This window comes from Nicotiana tabacum, chromosome 1 (genome assembly GCF_000715075.1).
Source record: "Nicotiana tabacum cultivar K326 chromosome 1, ASM71507v2, whole genome shotgun sequence".
In the NCBI taxonomy this organism is placed as follows: Eukaryota; Viridiplantae; Streptophyta; class Magnoliopsida; order Solanales; family Solanaceae; genus Nicotiana; species Nicotiana tabacum.
In genome coordinates, this window is record NC_134080.1 from 79249308 (window position 1) to 79266265 (window position 16958).

The window sequence follows — 16958 nt, forward strand, 5'->3', positions numbered from 1 at the left end:
TTATTCATCGACTCACTCCTTGCATTTTTATTTGCAAGTAGTGTTTTGTATGCGAGGGACGCGAGGCGAGGCGTTTTATCTGATATGAGGTGAGGCGTTAGCCTCGCGAGACGTTTTATCTGATATGGGGTGAGGCGTTAGCTTTAAGGTGTTGGACGTAAGCTTCATAATCTTTAAGTTTTAATATTTTATAGATTAATATAATAAAAATAAATATTAAAAAAAGGTAAATTATAAAATAATTACAAAAAATTCAAGAAATTATAAATAAATGATATAAAATTGCTTCATCTTCAAATGTTATTCAGTTTCAGCAATTGGCTAAAAAAACAAATCAGAAATGCTTTATTTATAATAAAACTAATTGACCTTTGAAAAAACAAAATTGAGTAAAAATTTATCAAACAACTTGGAAGAGCAAAAGTTAAAAGGAAGCAGAGCGAAGAAAGAATTTTTTTCTCCTTTATCTGGTACAAGACGAAGAGAAAAAAATAAAAATTAGGGCTAAGCATAAAAAGATCTTTGGACTTTTACGTTTTTTAACTTTTTGAAATGCAACACACGAGGTGACTTTTGTGTATATTGGTATAAATTAAGACTTGTTTAACAATTCTAATTCTAATTTAGTAGGTTTTCTCTGTTTACGCCCTAAAAGAAAAACTTGCTCAATTTTACTACGCCATGAATAATTAGACTTACGCCTCGCGATACTTTCGTCCCCCAAATCGCCGCATTTTTATTATGCCTCGCCCCAGGACGCTGCCCCTAAATTGTCTGTTAAAACACTGTTTGCAAGGATGGATCTGTATGACATACGTATGTTGTATTTAGTGGGAAAAAGTAACATGGCATGTCAATTGTTATATGGGCTATGTTTGCGTAACACTCCGTCCATTGTCGAAGGCGCAAGTATTTGGTGGAAATTAGTTAGGCTGCTATTATATATGTCTGGACTTTGGAGGGAGGCGAAAAAATGTATAGAATTTCTAGCAAATAAAGGTTACAAGTGTAAGTAAAATTTGATAATCTGAAAATTTGTGGTCAAAGGAAATGTGGTTTCTTCTCCTTGCTGAAAAGTAATTTATTTAATTTTTTCAATGTACCCAAAAGAAAAAGAAAGTAACACTATCACGTTCAAAGCTTCACTCAATAACTTTAAGTAAAAAAAATCACCAGTAAAAAGATAAAGTCCTTTAGCCTCTTTTGACTGTGTTTATCCTCAAAATCGGATAACAATTGATTTTGTAAGTAATTTTAAGGATACGATGACTAATTTGACATAGAGCGGTAAAATAAACTGCAATTGTAATGATCAATGATAAAGTAAATTCTACCCACACGAATTGAACAGTTACAGTCTTGGGGGGTTAACCACCTTTGGACTGGATGCACTTCATCGATATCAAGACACAGCTAAAATAAGAGCTTTAAAGAGAAAAATAATATATTGCTTTGGAATGCGTGTTATATCATGTGTTTTTATAAATAATCAGATCCCCTTTATATAGTAGGGGAGTCCTACTTTAGGTACAATTCTATAAAAGGTAAAGATCTCCTGATTTGCTGATTTTTCAGTTCCTTATTGATACGTGCTGAGATTTCCGCCGTCATATCCGACCGGTCATAGATATTTCGGCCTTCTGTTATTTCGGTCTTCTGTTGGTTACACTGACAATGTATTCTCGAGCTCGTTCGGGGTTAGGGTCGATTCCAGGATCACAGATTCAATGTTCTCGAGGACGGATACTCTGATCTCGGATTCTGGCCCGGTGGGATCGGGGGTCGATCTTCAGTCCCTCATGTTTCGAGCCCGATCTATCATGTCGTAGACACGCCCGATTTCTACCGTACACAGATAGTCCCCTCATTTTTCGGAGAGTAGACAACGAGAAACGATATGAGCTCCCGATTCTCACCTCGATATCATGCGACGACAAAATAAATGAAACATCACGTCAGTCAGGTCTTAATGGTATTAAATGCTCGTTAGTTGCCGGTCAGCCACTCCTAGATGCGAACCGTCGTTTGAAAACTATAAGTACCCCTTTCTTCATTCATTCAAACTTTACTTCCAAACTCTCTACCCTTGCTCCTTACAAATTTCTCTATTTTCTGGCACTTATACTCTGATTTCTTGAGATCCTTTATGAAGAGTTTTGCTCGTCTTCACCCCAAATCATCAAGCGTACTGCTCTAACTTCCTCTTCTTTTTTCTTCCTTAATTTTAAAAAGAAATGACGAAGACTTAAAAAATCATTTCCCCAAAAAAAACTACTTCTACATCACGATCGGCCATCGAGGAGACCATTCCACGTATTGTTGTTGAGGAACCAGCGGCGGAACCCCCTCTGAGCATGTTCATCCCTGATGGGTTCTCGGTAACCGCCGATTTTAAGGTTGAAAAACCTTCATCCGTACCGGGCCGGTGTAAGAAGGTTTCGAGGTACATCTGCTCGATCACTGAAAAAATTCTCCCCACAGTCAAAAAGATTGTAACTGGGTTGGTAAGAACATAGTGGTTCTTGGGTCCGATGAAGATACGTCGAGGGATACTTAAGTATTTACACTTATCCCTTTACACTGGGCCCGTTGGACCTGGTCATCATTGACTTCTGCAAAAGATACGAGGTGTGCCTCGGTCAGATTTATCCTTCGGTCTGGAAGATCATCATCCTTCTCCGGTTCTTCATGAGCAAGATCGATGGATGCTCGTTCACTGTCAACTGCCTCATGCGCCTATACAGTCCCTGACTCTTTCATGAGGGAAGGTTGATCAAGCATGTGCGTCGGGCTAGTAAAGCCCCGTTCTCGAGCATCAATGAAGATCAAGATCAAGGCTAGCTAGGCCATTTTGTTTGAGTGAGGACCTCAGACCTGATACCAGCAGAGTACATGTCGTTCCCTGAGAAGTGGAACACAAAATGTAAGTAAAATTTTGTTTTTCTAAAATTTTATTTTATTCTCTTTTCCTTCTTTCTTATCGGTGCTTGGTGGTGGTTCAGCTGTTGCTCAGGTCCCGAATGCAGTCCCTCGACTCAAGGAGTGGGTCGAGGGCATTATGTCACAAAAGCCATATTCTGAGTGCGCGTGGTGCAAACTTTCAAAGGGTCGGTGGGAGGCTCATTCTCATGGTGAGATTCCTTACCTAAGTGAGAAATACTAGGGTCTTTTTTATATTGCTAGGTTCTTATCCATTTCATTTCCTTTTGTAGGTTTATCCAAGGATGTCGCAATGAGGACTTTATCCCTAAGACAAGGATTGCCCCGCCGAGTCCCCTACTCCGAGACAAGGTGAGGAGAAGAAGAGAAAAAGGGCTCCGGGTTCTCTGAACTCGAAGAAGAAAAAATCGAGGAGGAGGCTATTGCGCAAATACAAAGAAAGCACTAGTGCTCGAGTGCCCTCATCGAATGCACTCCACCGCCTGAGGAACGAGTCTAAAGAAGAAGATGAGTTTCATCTGGTGGCCCGAGAGCCGTCGCAGCTGGAGGGGCAAGGGGCCTCCGAACCAGTGAGAGGCGAAACTGAATTGCCTCAACTCATGGAGGCCGATGAGCAGGCTGTGGCCGAGTCTTCTGAACCAGAAGGAGGCGAGACCGCTTTGCCTCAAGTTAGGGATGCTGACAAGGAGGCCGTGGCCGATGCTTCTCTGGCAGCGCACAATGCCTCGAAGGATGTAGTCGATGTGATAAACCTCTCCGAATCGCCTTCGTTCACTGAGTCCATGTTTAACAAGGCTCAAATGTTGAAAGGACGCCCAAATGAGGGGCCCCAAGGGGCGACATACCCATTTCACAGCTTTTTTGATGGCGTAGAATCTACCCTCGGAAAACGTCACCGGGTTGGGTAACTTACCGGCTCCAAGGAAGAGTCCATCTTTGGGAACAAACGGGCCTCCCTCAAGTCCGAAACTAGTCAACCAGTTTCTAGCTCCGAGTGCAAATCCTGACCGGAAGCGGTCAATCATCATGTTCATTCCGTAAGATGCCTGTGTTCTTTCTGCCTCCGTTGGGGTAGCCAGTTACCTTCAGTGCTTGGTGTCCGAGGAGGACCAAGCTAAGATGAACGAGGTGGACGTGCCCTACCTATTCAATGAAGCATTATAGGCATTAAACTGGGTAACTTCATATGCTTCTTGATGACTTCCAATCTTTTCTTAGATTAATTTGTAGATGATCATGACTTTTTAATTTGCGTTTGTAGGCCTCAGTGCTTCTTGATGAGACTTTTCTTCGATATCGGGAAGAGATAAACTAGGATGAAGCCAAGATTCGAGCGCTCACTAAGAAGAGAGATGCTTACAAGCTTCTCAGCGAGCAACGTGAGGGGGAGGTTAAGAACCTCCAAGCTGGGCTAGAGGTGGCTCAAAAGGAGCACGCCGACCTGGTGGAAAAGTTAAAAGTCTTTGAGGTTAGTGACGATAAGCTAGACTTGGTGACTAACGCTCCAAACCCACAGGTCCAAAAGAATCTTGATTGAATCGATTATCATCGGGCAGAGATGGATGTGCTAAAGGTAGAGGCCGAAGGATGGAAAAGCAAAATGGACCAGTTGGCCTCGGAAAAGGAAACTGCTCGGGCACAATTAGCTTCGGCTGAGGTCCAGCTTCAGGTTGCAAAGGAAAAGGCCTTGGTGCAGGCCAAAAAGATTGAAGAGCTCCTGTCTCAGCTAAGTTTGGCCGTCTTCGATCGAGGGACTCTGGCCAAGGAGCTTGAGACGGCCAAGGCAGTGGACGAGGTGGTTAAAGCCGATGTCAACGAGATGGTGGTCCGATATAAGGCCTATGCCGAGGCAGCCCAGGATCGAGCAAAGGCTATCGTCGAGCACACAAAGTGGCAATCCCGAAGTGAGGTCCTTGAGGAAATTCATGCTCGAGGTTTCGACTTGTCAGATAAAATTGAGAGTGCCAAGGTGCTCAAAGTCGAGGCCAAGAAGTTGGCCTATCCCGAGGATGATGGAGATTCTGAAGATATGAGTGAGTTCAAGGGTGTAGGAGACCCCGAAGGCCCTGGTGATGAAGCAGGCTCCGGTGAAAACTAGGCCGTTTAAATGACTTGTACATTTTTTCTTTGTTTTTTGTATTTTTGTACTTGTGTATTTTTATTTTTTGTTGAGGCCGTTTGTCCTTTATAAAAATTTGTATCGAGGCTGTTTTGGCCCTCGTAAAAATCTTTTGATATGTATATAAAGCCTTTTCCCTCCAATAATTTCTGAGTTTTTTTCCTTGCTTTATTATTTATATTTGCAAAGATTAAAATGCCTTACCACAAATTAGTTAAGTTATGTTCGGAGGTTCGAACAAGCCTTGCCTTTAATATTATTTTGTTTAAGGCATCATGGGGGTTCAGTGTGACCGAAAATTTCTCCCCAACATACTTATAATTTTTTTTAGATTATAGTTTGCCGAGGGTAGCCTTTAGAACCAGTTAAGAAATTTTAAGACTTGTTGTTTTTGTTATGGGTCTCGGACGTCTCTGAGCCGTTTTAGTATGGCCGTTGCCTTTTTAGTTCGGGTGCTGCCCAGTGGGATTGTCACCCCGAGTTATCCGGACTTGCCTAAGATAACAGTCCCTGAGTGGGGATGGTCGTAGCCTTTAAAATTCGGGTGTTGCCTAATAGGTCTTGTGCCCCCGAGGTCCGATAGCCCAGACTGTCCAATTTTGTTTTCGGACGGCAGTCCCCGAGTGAGAGTTATTGTTCGAACTCAGATTATGGTGGACCTTGGGCTCGATACCTTTAGGGGATCGGATGTAGGAAATTCCTTAAGAAATGCAAATTTTTTTAAGGGACAAGATATTTATCCGCAAGGAAGAGACTTCTTTTTATTCTTGTGCATAATAGTTATACATGTGTACATGCTTTATGCCAAAGCTCGAGAAGTCTATGCGGGCACGGTTCATTTGACCGTTTGGCCCTTACAATAAATCCTATCGATCGATACCATTCAATCATAAAGTTTCTTTCCTTGCTAAAGTCAATATCCGAGGGTAATGTCCCCCAGTATTCGAGGTTGACCATAGAGAGAAGCCTCAGATATTGTTGACACGATCTTTGAGACCGATTCATGACCAGGCTTCTATTCTAAGTTAGCACGATCCATTGTTGCCTCGTTAAAAACCTTGCCGGAAAATTCATTTAGGATAAAACCGATTCAAGGGAAAAATAGTGCAACGCGTGCTTGCAGACCTAAAAATTTATACTGTTCCTTGTTGGTTACCTGCAAGTGTTAGTTCAAAATGTAAATAAAAGAAACGAATGGGGTTGTACCTTAGTAATAATATCATTTCAAGTGAGTTATACTCCAAATGTTCGGTAGTTGCTCGCCGTTCATTGTTCCAATTTTGTAGGATCCCTTTCCGGGGATCTTGATAATTTGATATGGTCCTTCCCAGTTTGACCCCACCTTCCCTTGATTCGGGTTTCTGGTGCTTAGTGTGACCTTCCTTAATACTAAGTCCCCGACATTGAAGTGTCTAAGGTTGGCCCTTTGATTGTAATATCTCTCAATCCCTTGTTTTTGGGCGGCCAACTGAACAAGGGTGGCTTCGCGCCTTTCGTCTAATAGCTCAAGGCTCGTATTCATGGCCTCATCGTTCAATTATTGGTCGCGTATCGAAACCCTAACTTAGTTCTCCTACTTCAATCAATATTAGGGCTTCTGCACCGTAGACCAGCGAAAACGGGGTGGCCATGGTGCTGGACTTTGAGGTCGTATGGCATGCCCATAAGACTTCGGGCAGGATTTCATTCCATTTTCCTTTGGCGTCAGTTAACCTCTTTTTGAGGTTTTGGATTATGGTCTTATTGGTCGATTCTGCTTGTCCATTCCCACTAGGGTGGTAGGGTGTTGATAGGGTCCTTTTGATCTTATGATCTTCAAGAAACTTGCTTACTTTGCTACCGATGAATTGTTTCCCATTGTCTCACACGATCTCGGTGGCATTTCGAACCAACATATGATGTGGTCCCAAGTGAAATCGATGACTTCCTTCTCTCTAACCTTCTCGTATGCCTGGGGTTCCACCCACTTAGAAAATAGTCAGTCAAAAACAATATAAATTGAGCCTTACCGGGTGCCCATGGAAGGGGGCTGGCGATGTCCATTCCCCACTTCATGAACGACCATGGTGACAAAACCTAAAGCAATAGCTCCCCAGGTTGATGAATCATCAGAGCGTGTCTTTGGCACCCATCACATTTTCGCACGAACTCCTTTGCGTCATTTTCCATGTCGATCCAGTAGTAGCAGGCTTTGATTACCTTTCGAACTAATGATTCAGCGCCTGAATGATTTCCATAGGTGCCCTCGTGAACTTCCCTCAAGACGTATTCGGTGTCTTTAGGTCCTAGATATATCGCTAGTGGACCATCGAACGTTCTTCTGAATAAGGTTTCATCTTTGGACAAGATAAACCGGGCTGCCTTAGTATGCTGGGCCCTCGATTCTTTTGGATCCGAGGGTAATTTTCCAATCTTTAGATATTCTACATATTTGTTTCTCCAATCCCAAGTCAGGCTTGTAGATTTTATCTCGGCATGACCTTCTTCCACTACCGATCTCATGAGATGCACGACTGCCTTTGAGTTGAGCTCGTCGTCTTCGACTGACGACCCTAATTTAGCAAGGGCATCAGACTCGCTATTTTGATCCTGAGGTATGTGTTGTAAAGTCCACTCCTTGAACCAATGTAATGTTACTTGCAACTTATCCAGGTACCTTTGCATTCGTTCTTCTTTGACCTCGAATGTACCATTAACTTGGTTCACCACGAGGAGGGGTCGTACTTAGCTTTGATCACCTCTGGCCCCAAGCTTTTGGCTAGTTCGAGACCCATAATCATGGCCTCATATTCGGCCTTGTTGTTAGTCAGTTTCACAGTGCTAACAGATTGTCTAACTACATTGCTTGTTGGTGGCTTCAATACGATACCAAGTCTGGACCCTTTTGCGTTCGAGGCGCTGTCCGTAAAGAGGGTCCAAATCCCCGAAGACGTCCCCGAGTTTACCCACAACTCTCTTTCGACCTCGGGTATTAGGGCAGGCGTAAAGTCAGCCACGAAATCTGCCAAAATTTGAGATTTAATAGTTGTTTGGGGTCGATATTCAATATCGTACCCGCTGATCTCCACGGCCCATTTGGCCAGTCGTCCCAAGAGCTCGGGTTTATGCATTATATTTCACAATGGGTAAGTAGTCACAACACATATAGGATGGCATTAAAAATATGGTTTCAGCTCCCTAGAGGCTCTTAGCAAAGTGAGCGCTAATTTTTCTAGGTGAGGGTACCTAGTTTCGGCCGCACCTAGAGTCCTGCTAACATAGTAAATTGGAAATTGCGTACCTTGCTCTTCCCTTGGCATGTGAAGTAGTGGTGGGCTCCATAAATATCGCTTGAGTTCCTCCAAGGATCGTTGGCATTTCGGGCTCCACGAGAAGTTATTCTTCTTCTTTAGTAGTGAGAAGAATCGGTGGCTCTTATCGGAGGACCTCGAGATGAATCGCCCCAGGGCGGCTATATGCCCGGTCAACCTTTGCACGACATTTTCATTGTCCACCACAGTGATATCTTTGATGGCTTTGATCTCGTCAGGGTTGACCTCGATTCCCCGGTTGGATACCATGAATCCGAGGAATTTATCTGATCCGACTCCAAACACACATTTTTCTAGGTTTAGCTTCATATTGTACTTCTTCAATATGTTGAAAGTTTCCTGCAAATGCTTAAATGGTCCTCTACTTGCAGGGACTTAACCAACATATATGCAAACTTCCATTGATTTCCTATTTGTTCCTCAAACATCCGGTTTACTAGGTGTTGATAAGTGGCACCAACGATTTTTTAATCCGAATGGCATCACGTTATAGAAGTGTGTGCCATACTTAATGATGAAGGAGGTTTTTTCCTGATCATCCGGGTTCATCCATATTTGATTGTACCCGGAGTAAGCATCGAGAAAACTGAGGATCTCGTGGCCGATCGTGGCATCGATCATGCGATTGATGTTGGGCAAAGGGAAAGATTCCTTTGGACACACCTTATTCAAATCCTTATAGTTTACACACATTCTTAATTTGTTCCCTTTTTAGGGACTACTACTATGTTTGCTAACCAATTTGGGTATTTAACCTCCCGAATGGACCCTATTTTAAGGAGTTTAGATACCTCATCCTTGATGAAAACATGTTTGACCTCGGACTGGGGTCTCCTCTTCTGCTTGACCGGGTGGACTTTCGGGTCCAAGCTTAGCTTGTGAGTGGCTATCTCCGATGGGATCCCTGTCATATCAAGATAGTAACAATCTATATTAGCTGTAAGAAATTGAATAAGGTTTTTTCGAGCTCGGGAGTTAACCCCGTGCCCAGGTATACCTTCCGATCGGGTAGATGCTCGATCAATATGACCTATTCTAGCTCTTCGAACATTGATCAGGTTGGGTCGTGGTACCATGTTTATCCAGTTGGGTCATGGCCAGTGTCGGTAATTTCTATTTAGTCTCTCGCTTTGTACCCGAACTTGGTTCCTTTGACATTACGAGTGATGATATCGGAACCACCTCTTCTCCTGCAAACATTTCCTTTGCGGCTGGTTGTTCTCCATAGATTGTTTTAATCCCTAATGGCATTGGGAATTTTAACACTTGGTGAAGAGTCGAGGGCACCTCCCTCATGTTGTGGATCCATGGCCTCCCGAACAGGGCGTTGTACCTCATGTATCCTTCGATCACATAAAACTTGGCCTCCTAGATGGTCCCGGCGGCATTCACTGGTAATGTTATCTCCCCCTTAGTGGTTTCACATGCCATGTTGAATTCGTACAGAACTCGGACTGTAGGCACGATTTGATCATGTAAACCGAGCTGTTCTACGACTCTTGACCACATGATGTTGGCCGAGCTACATGGATAAATAATACACGCTTAACTTGAGATTTATTTATGAGTACAAATATTACCAGTGTATCGTTGTGGGGCTACACGATCCCTTATGCGTCCTCATCGTTGAAAGACAAAGTTCCTTATGGTATGCAATCTCGAGTCCGTTTTCCCTTGTGATGGATACTTTGGTGTGTTTTAACATTGGCCCTTGAGGAACATCAACCCCACCGATGATCATGTTAATGAAGTGTTGAGGTTCTTCTTATTCGGTTTGCTTATTAGAATTCCTATTTCTGAAATGATTCTTGGCTCGGTCGCTCAGGAATTCTCGAAGGTGCTTGTTGTTGAATAACCGGGCTACCTCCTCCCTCAATTGTTGGTAATCCTCTATTCTATGGCTGTGAGTGCCATGATATTTGTATATCTAGTTAGGATCCCTTTAGCTGGATTAGATTGTAGAGGTCGAGGCCATTTGGTGTCCTTGATGCGTCTGATAGGTGATACGATGGCAGCAACATCGACATTAAAGTTATATTTCGATGACCTTGGTGCTTTTTTAGGCCCGATAGGCTTGTCGAAACTGTTCTTGCTCATGAGTCCCCGGGTGCTCTGATCTCGATCATTTCTCTTTTCATTTCGTATAGAATTTCGTCCAGAACCACTACTTCTTCGATCTCCATTGTATGGCTGGTATCGATTCTTGTTTGACCTCGGTTCATTTTGATATCTCTTTTGACTCCGTAGATGGGTCTGACAAGATAAACAGACTCGAAAGTAGCCCCAAGTTGATCATATTCGACTCTGATTTTTGATTCGTATCGGTTATGAACATCAGTCGAAGTAACAGTCGGATACTCTATCAAATTCTGCTTTAACTGTTGTGAAGCCATCGAGCTTCGAACATTGAGTCCTCGGGTGAAGGCTTGAATGGCCTAATCATCAACAACTGTTGGCAGATCTATCCGTTCCACTTGAAATCGAGACACAAACTCTCTGAGCATTTCATTATCCTTCTGTTCTACTTTGAAAAGGTCTGACTTCCTGGTCTCGACCTTGATAGCCCCAAAGTGTGCTTTCACGAAAGAATGTGCAAGCCTAGCAAATGAGTCAATATAATTAGGAGGTAAGTTGTAATACCATATCATAGCTCCCTTTGATAGGGTCTCTCCGAATTTCTTCAGCAATACAGATTCGATCTCATCATTCCCAAGTCATTCCCTTTGATGTCGCATGTGTAAGAGGTAACATGCTCGTTTGGGTCGGTTGTTCCGTTATACTTAAGAATCTCGGGAATGCAAAACTTCTTAGGGATCAGCTTGGGATATGCGCTCGGAGGAAAAGGCTTTTACACAAACATGTTGGAGTCCAGGCCCTTCAATATCGGCGGCGCTCCTGGGATTTGATCAACCCTAGAATTGTAGGTTTCCACCTTCTTTTTGTTTGCCTCAATTTTCTTCTCCCCAACTCTATTTGTTTTATTAGTTCTTCGAGCATCTTCATGATTAACGGGTTGGTCCTCGAATCCTTCTCATTCGATCTATATGAGACCGCTTCATCTCTGTGGAAAACTTCTCGGGATGGTTTGGGCTCAATCTTACTCGGTGCGCGACTCTAGTTCTTGAGTTGGGCTATTGCCTCCTATTGAGCTTGTAATATTTCGAAGATTACCCGCAAGTTGATTCCACCATCTTCATCGCCGTGTGTGTTTTGTGCAATTGATTGAACATCTCTGTGGACGCTGTCTTCAGGATCGGTGGGCAAATTTGCATTGATGGCCACATGTGAGCTAACGTCGATCGGTTCTGCGGTGGGGACTCCGCTGAGGTCGACTGGGGGCACCTCGTTTCCGGGTGCTATGTTGTCATTTTCGCCATGGTGGCCGGACTCATTGCCAACATGTAGGGGTGCTGATTGAGAGTTCGACATTTTTAGTTTTAACCTGAAATCAGAGACACTTCAAAGAACACGGGTAAAATAGTATGTGTTATGGAAATTTGTATCAAATAACCACTATTATCCCTAGACCCATGGTGGGCTCCAAACTGTTTACCCTCAAAATTGGATAACAACTAAATTTGTAAGTGGTTTTGAGGATATGTGGACTAATTTGACATAAAGTGGTAAAGTAAACTGCAATTGAAATGATCAATGATAAAGTAAATTCTAGCCACACGAATTGAACAGTTACAATCTTGGGAGGTTAACCACCTTTAGAATGGATGCACTTCGATCGATATCAAGACACAGCTAAAATAAGAGCTTTAAAGAGAAAAATAATATATTGCTTTGGAATGCGTGTTATATCATGTGTTTTACAAGTAATCAGACCCCCTTTATATAGTAGGTGGTTCCTTATTGATACGTGCCGAGATTCCCGCCGTAATATCCAACCGGTCACAGATATTTCGGCCTTTTGTTATTTCGATCTTCTATTGATTACACTGACAATGTTTCCTCGAGCTTGTTCGGGGTCAGGGTCGATTTCGGGATCACGAACTCAATGTTCTCGACGACGGGCACTCTGATCTCGGGTTCTGGCCTGGTGGGACCTAGGGTCGATCTTCAGTCCCTCATGTTCCGAGCCCGATTTATTATGTCGTAGACGATCCCGGTTTCTACTGTATACAGACTGACAATGCAGGAAACTTTCCTCTCGGATCGCGTTTCCATTTGCACATGGATAATATGTTGCCTCTTTCTTTTCTTCCAAACTTGATCGAATACGTCGTTAGCTTTTATGGTGGATCGATGTGAGTGCACCTAGCCAGGAGTGTGGTTGGCTTACCACTTCCGAATAATGAAAAGCGATTAAGAGAAGAGCAACACGTAGGACGTAAAAATTAATCCCATGTGTCGGGACCTGAACCGTGGTGGCACCTCCCCATTCCCAGCATTTAGATGTGTATCATTAGAATCTCCTAACTATTCCAACAAGAAACTCAATTAATACATTGGGAAATTAACTTTGGCTATTGCATGTGTTGTACATGCAAACTTATCTGGCCTGGACTCGTATGCGGAAAGATACTAAAAGATTCAGATGTTTACACGTTTTCATGCACCCAATTTCAGTAAAATAAGAAAAAGATGTGAATTGACTATTTTTAAAACGAAAAGACTACACCTTTAATTGCTAGTTCCAAAGAAATAAACAACAAAGAAAAAAGGGAACCCGTGAACTATACAATTTGGCTTCATCTATTTTTGAGCCAATGCATGCAGAGTCAATGAAGATGGGCTTCAGTAAAAGGTGATACACGTAAAATTCCAATATTGAATAATGAGTACTCTAAAAGTTTGACCAACTTGAAGATGGAGAAATCATAGCTAACAGATGTGAGTGGAGGACTTATTATAGCCTGTTTGGCTAAGCTTCTTTTTGGTCAAAGGTATTTTTTTTGTTGCCAAAAGCACCTTTGGTAAAAAATTAAGGTGTTTGGCCAAGCTTTTGGAAAGAAAAAAGTGCTTTTGAGGAGAAATAAAAAAAGTAGCTTCTCTCCAATAGCACTTTTTTGAGAAGTACTTTTGAGAAAAATACACTTAGAAACAGTTTTTTAAAGCTTGGCCAAACACTAATTGCTGCTCAGAAGTGCTTTTCAAACTAATTAGCCAAACACAAACTGCTTCTCACCAAAAGTACTTTTGAGAAAAGCACTTTTGAAAAAAAGCAATTCTCAAAATAAGCTGATTTTTGCAGCTTGACCAAACGAGCTATTAGTGTCCTTGAAATCATGACTCTGGTGAAGATCACCTAACTTTTGGAATGGTTTCAATTGTACACCTTGTATATATATATATATATATATATATATATATATATATATATATATATATATATATATATATGTGTGTGTGTGTGTGTGTGTGTGTGTGTGTGTGTGTGTGTGTGTGTGTGTGTGTGTGTGTGTGTGTGTGTGCTGGCCTCTTCACCATTTTGATACCTTTTCTCGACTCAAGTGCAATTTATTAACACTCAAGTCCAACACATTACAAGTGTGAAATACAACCGCGGTGACAAATAAAATGAACAAATTATGAAATGCTACATGTATTTTAAAAACGACAAAAATAAAAACAGAAAAAGTAGAAAATCATCCCTAGTTCTTCTTCCAAGCTTTCCCAACCCCTTCCCTTTACTCGTTGAACCCATGACCACCATTTCATCAACAAAAAATTGGGCAACGAAAATTCAGATTGAACCTTGAAGGTTCTAATAACCAAAAATAAGAATAGTGGATTTCATAAGAATCCAAAGTTAAGTGCATTCGTTATCTTTTTCCTTCTTCCAAGTTCCAAATACCTACGCCTCCCTCCGTATTCATTTTCAACAATTCCTAGGAAAAAAGATAGTAGGTGACAAATCTGGAACGGGAGTGAAGGCTGGCGGTCGTCACCATTTTTCAGCCTAATCGACGATGAAGGTTTTCCGGCGGATCTTGCTGGTCTTGGGCTAGTGGCGATAGTAGTATGAAAAAGTTGCAGAAAAAGAAGAGGGAGCGGGGTCGCCAACTGGCCGGATCGTGGGATTTTCGTGGCGGCATCGACAACGGGCTGACCAGTGAAAAGGGTAGAAAGAGAATGGGAGCGGGTGCCATATCTTTGTTTTATTCTTATTTTTTATCTATGGTCCGACAATGTTTGCCAATTTTTTGCCGGAGAGTGACGGGGTCTGGCATTGGTTTGCTTTGGTTTTTTTTGTTTTTCATCTATGGTGAATTTTTTTTGGAGGGGAAGTAACGAAGAAGGTAAGTGGGTCCACAAAATAAAGGTTATTTTTTTTTTTAAAAAAATTGGGGGATTCACGTGCTCAAGTGAATTAAAAAGCACACGCTTGGCTATGTCAGTATGAGGGGTTACGAGTTGCACTTTAGTTGAGAAGAGATGTCAAAATAGTAAAGGGGTTAATTGAGGTGTCTGTCTATTTTTTAAGAAAATTTAAAGGGAATATTTATGTATTTTGCATATATATTATAATAAATTAAAATATACTGATAATGTAAAATAAATTATATGATGTACACTGTTTAATACTTAAATCTCTTATGGAATTAGGCAAAAGTGATGTGATATCAAGTGAAGACGTGGAGGGGAGTCGGAATCACTTCAGATTGACAATTACAATGACGATGGTGACACAAAAAATGAATAAAGTTAAGAAGCCAAAAAGTAACACAGTTAAAGAGAATGTGGGTTTAGCAAAGTTGGTATAGAGAACTTCCTATTGGTCACAAGTAATTCACGTGTTTACAACACAAACTATAACAATAATAATAATATATCCAGTGTAATCTCACAAGTGGGGTTTGAATAAAGTATGTATATGCATACCTTACCCCTACCTTATAAAAATTGAGAGGTTATTTCCGATAGACTTTCGACTCAAAAAAGTATGTAAATAGAATAATAAGAGAAGCAGTAACCACATCCAAAAAATAAGATAGCCGAATCACCAAAAATAACAGGAAGTATTAGAAACTAAGGATATGATATACGAGAATACACTAGTACCACAGGTATAGAAAGGCAATACAAGTACGAAAATGAATCACGTTCGACTACTTACTATCCCACTCATGACTAATCACCTCTACCCAATATTTTTTTTTGGTTTACCCCTACCTCTCCTTGACCCCACCATAGCCAACCTCTCACACCTCCTCACTAGGGCATCCGCGGATCTCCTTTTTATATGTCTGAACCTTCTCAACCCTGCTTCCCGCATCTTGTCCACTACGGGAGGTTACTCCCACCTTGTCCAGAATATCTTCATTCCTAATCATGTCTCTCTTAGTATGCCCACACATCCATTCCAATATGTTTATTTTTTATAATTTTATCTTCTGAACATGTTTTGACTGGCCAACACTTCGCCCCAAACAACATAGTCGGTCTAACGATCACTCTATAAAACTTGTCTTTAAGTTTCAGTGTCACTTTCATATCACATAAGACGACATATGCATGCCGCTGTTTCATCCATCCACTCTAATACGATGTGTGACATCCTTATCAATTGTCACGACCCGAATTTTCCACCCTCAGGAGTTGTGATGGCGCCTACTAGTGAAAGCTAGGCAAGCCAATCATTCCAAATATTTTACCTTTTCCATTTTTAATCCTTTAACAGTGGTGAATTAACATTATATAAACAACGAAAATAATAAAGCGGAAGAATGAATTGTAACAACTTAAGATAATACCGATACAATTCCATAAACATAAGCTACCCAGAACTGGTGTCACAATCTCACAATCTGTCTAGGAATACTACAAACAAAGTCCGAAAGATAAATACAAAGCTATTTCTGAAATACATAGTAAAGAACGGAAGAAAACTAGATAGGAAGGGGACGCTAAGGCTTGCGGACGTCTGCAGGACTACCTCGGGTCTCCTGATGGACTGAAGGCAACAACCTCATTGTGGTCCAAATGCTCCAACACCGGGATTTGCACATAGTGTAGAGTGTAGTATCAGCACAACCGACCCCATGTGCTGGTAAGTGCCTAGCCTAACCTCGGCAAAGTAGTGACGAGGCCAGGACAAGACTACCAAATAAACCTGTGTAGTTAAATCATATACAACGGGAAAATAAAGGTAGAAATTTACAGTTAAGAATAAGAGGGGGAAACATGCTGCGGGGAACAACAAGTAATAACAGAAAACCAATAGATAAACGTAAAGAACATCATAATTCAATTATCAGCAAGAATCATGAAACCAAAGACAAGTGCACGACATCATCCTTCGTGCTTTTACTCTCATCCTCACCATAAGAATTAATATAATCAGCATGACATCATCCTTCGTGCTTTTACCTCACATAATCATGGCACGGAATTATCCTTCATGCATTATCACTCATATCATGGCACCACATTGTACATCGTGCGGTACGGCATCACCCTTCGTGCTTTTACCTCACAATATCAGCACGACATCACCCTTCGTGCTTTACACTCTTCCTCACCCAAGCAACAATCACAAAGCATTTTGGGCAGGGGAATCAATAACATCACAATAAAATCCCGACAAGGGAACAATAGCATAACAACAGTATCCCGACAAGGGAAACAATATCATGAGT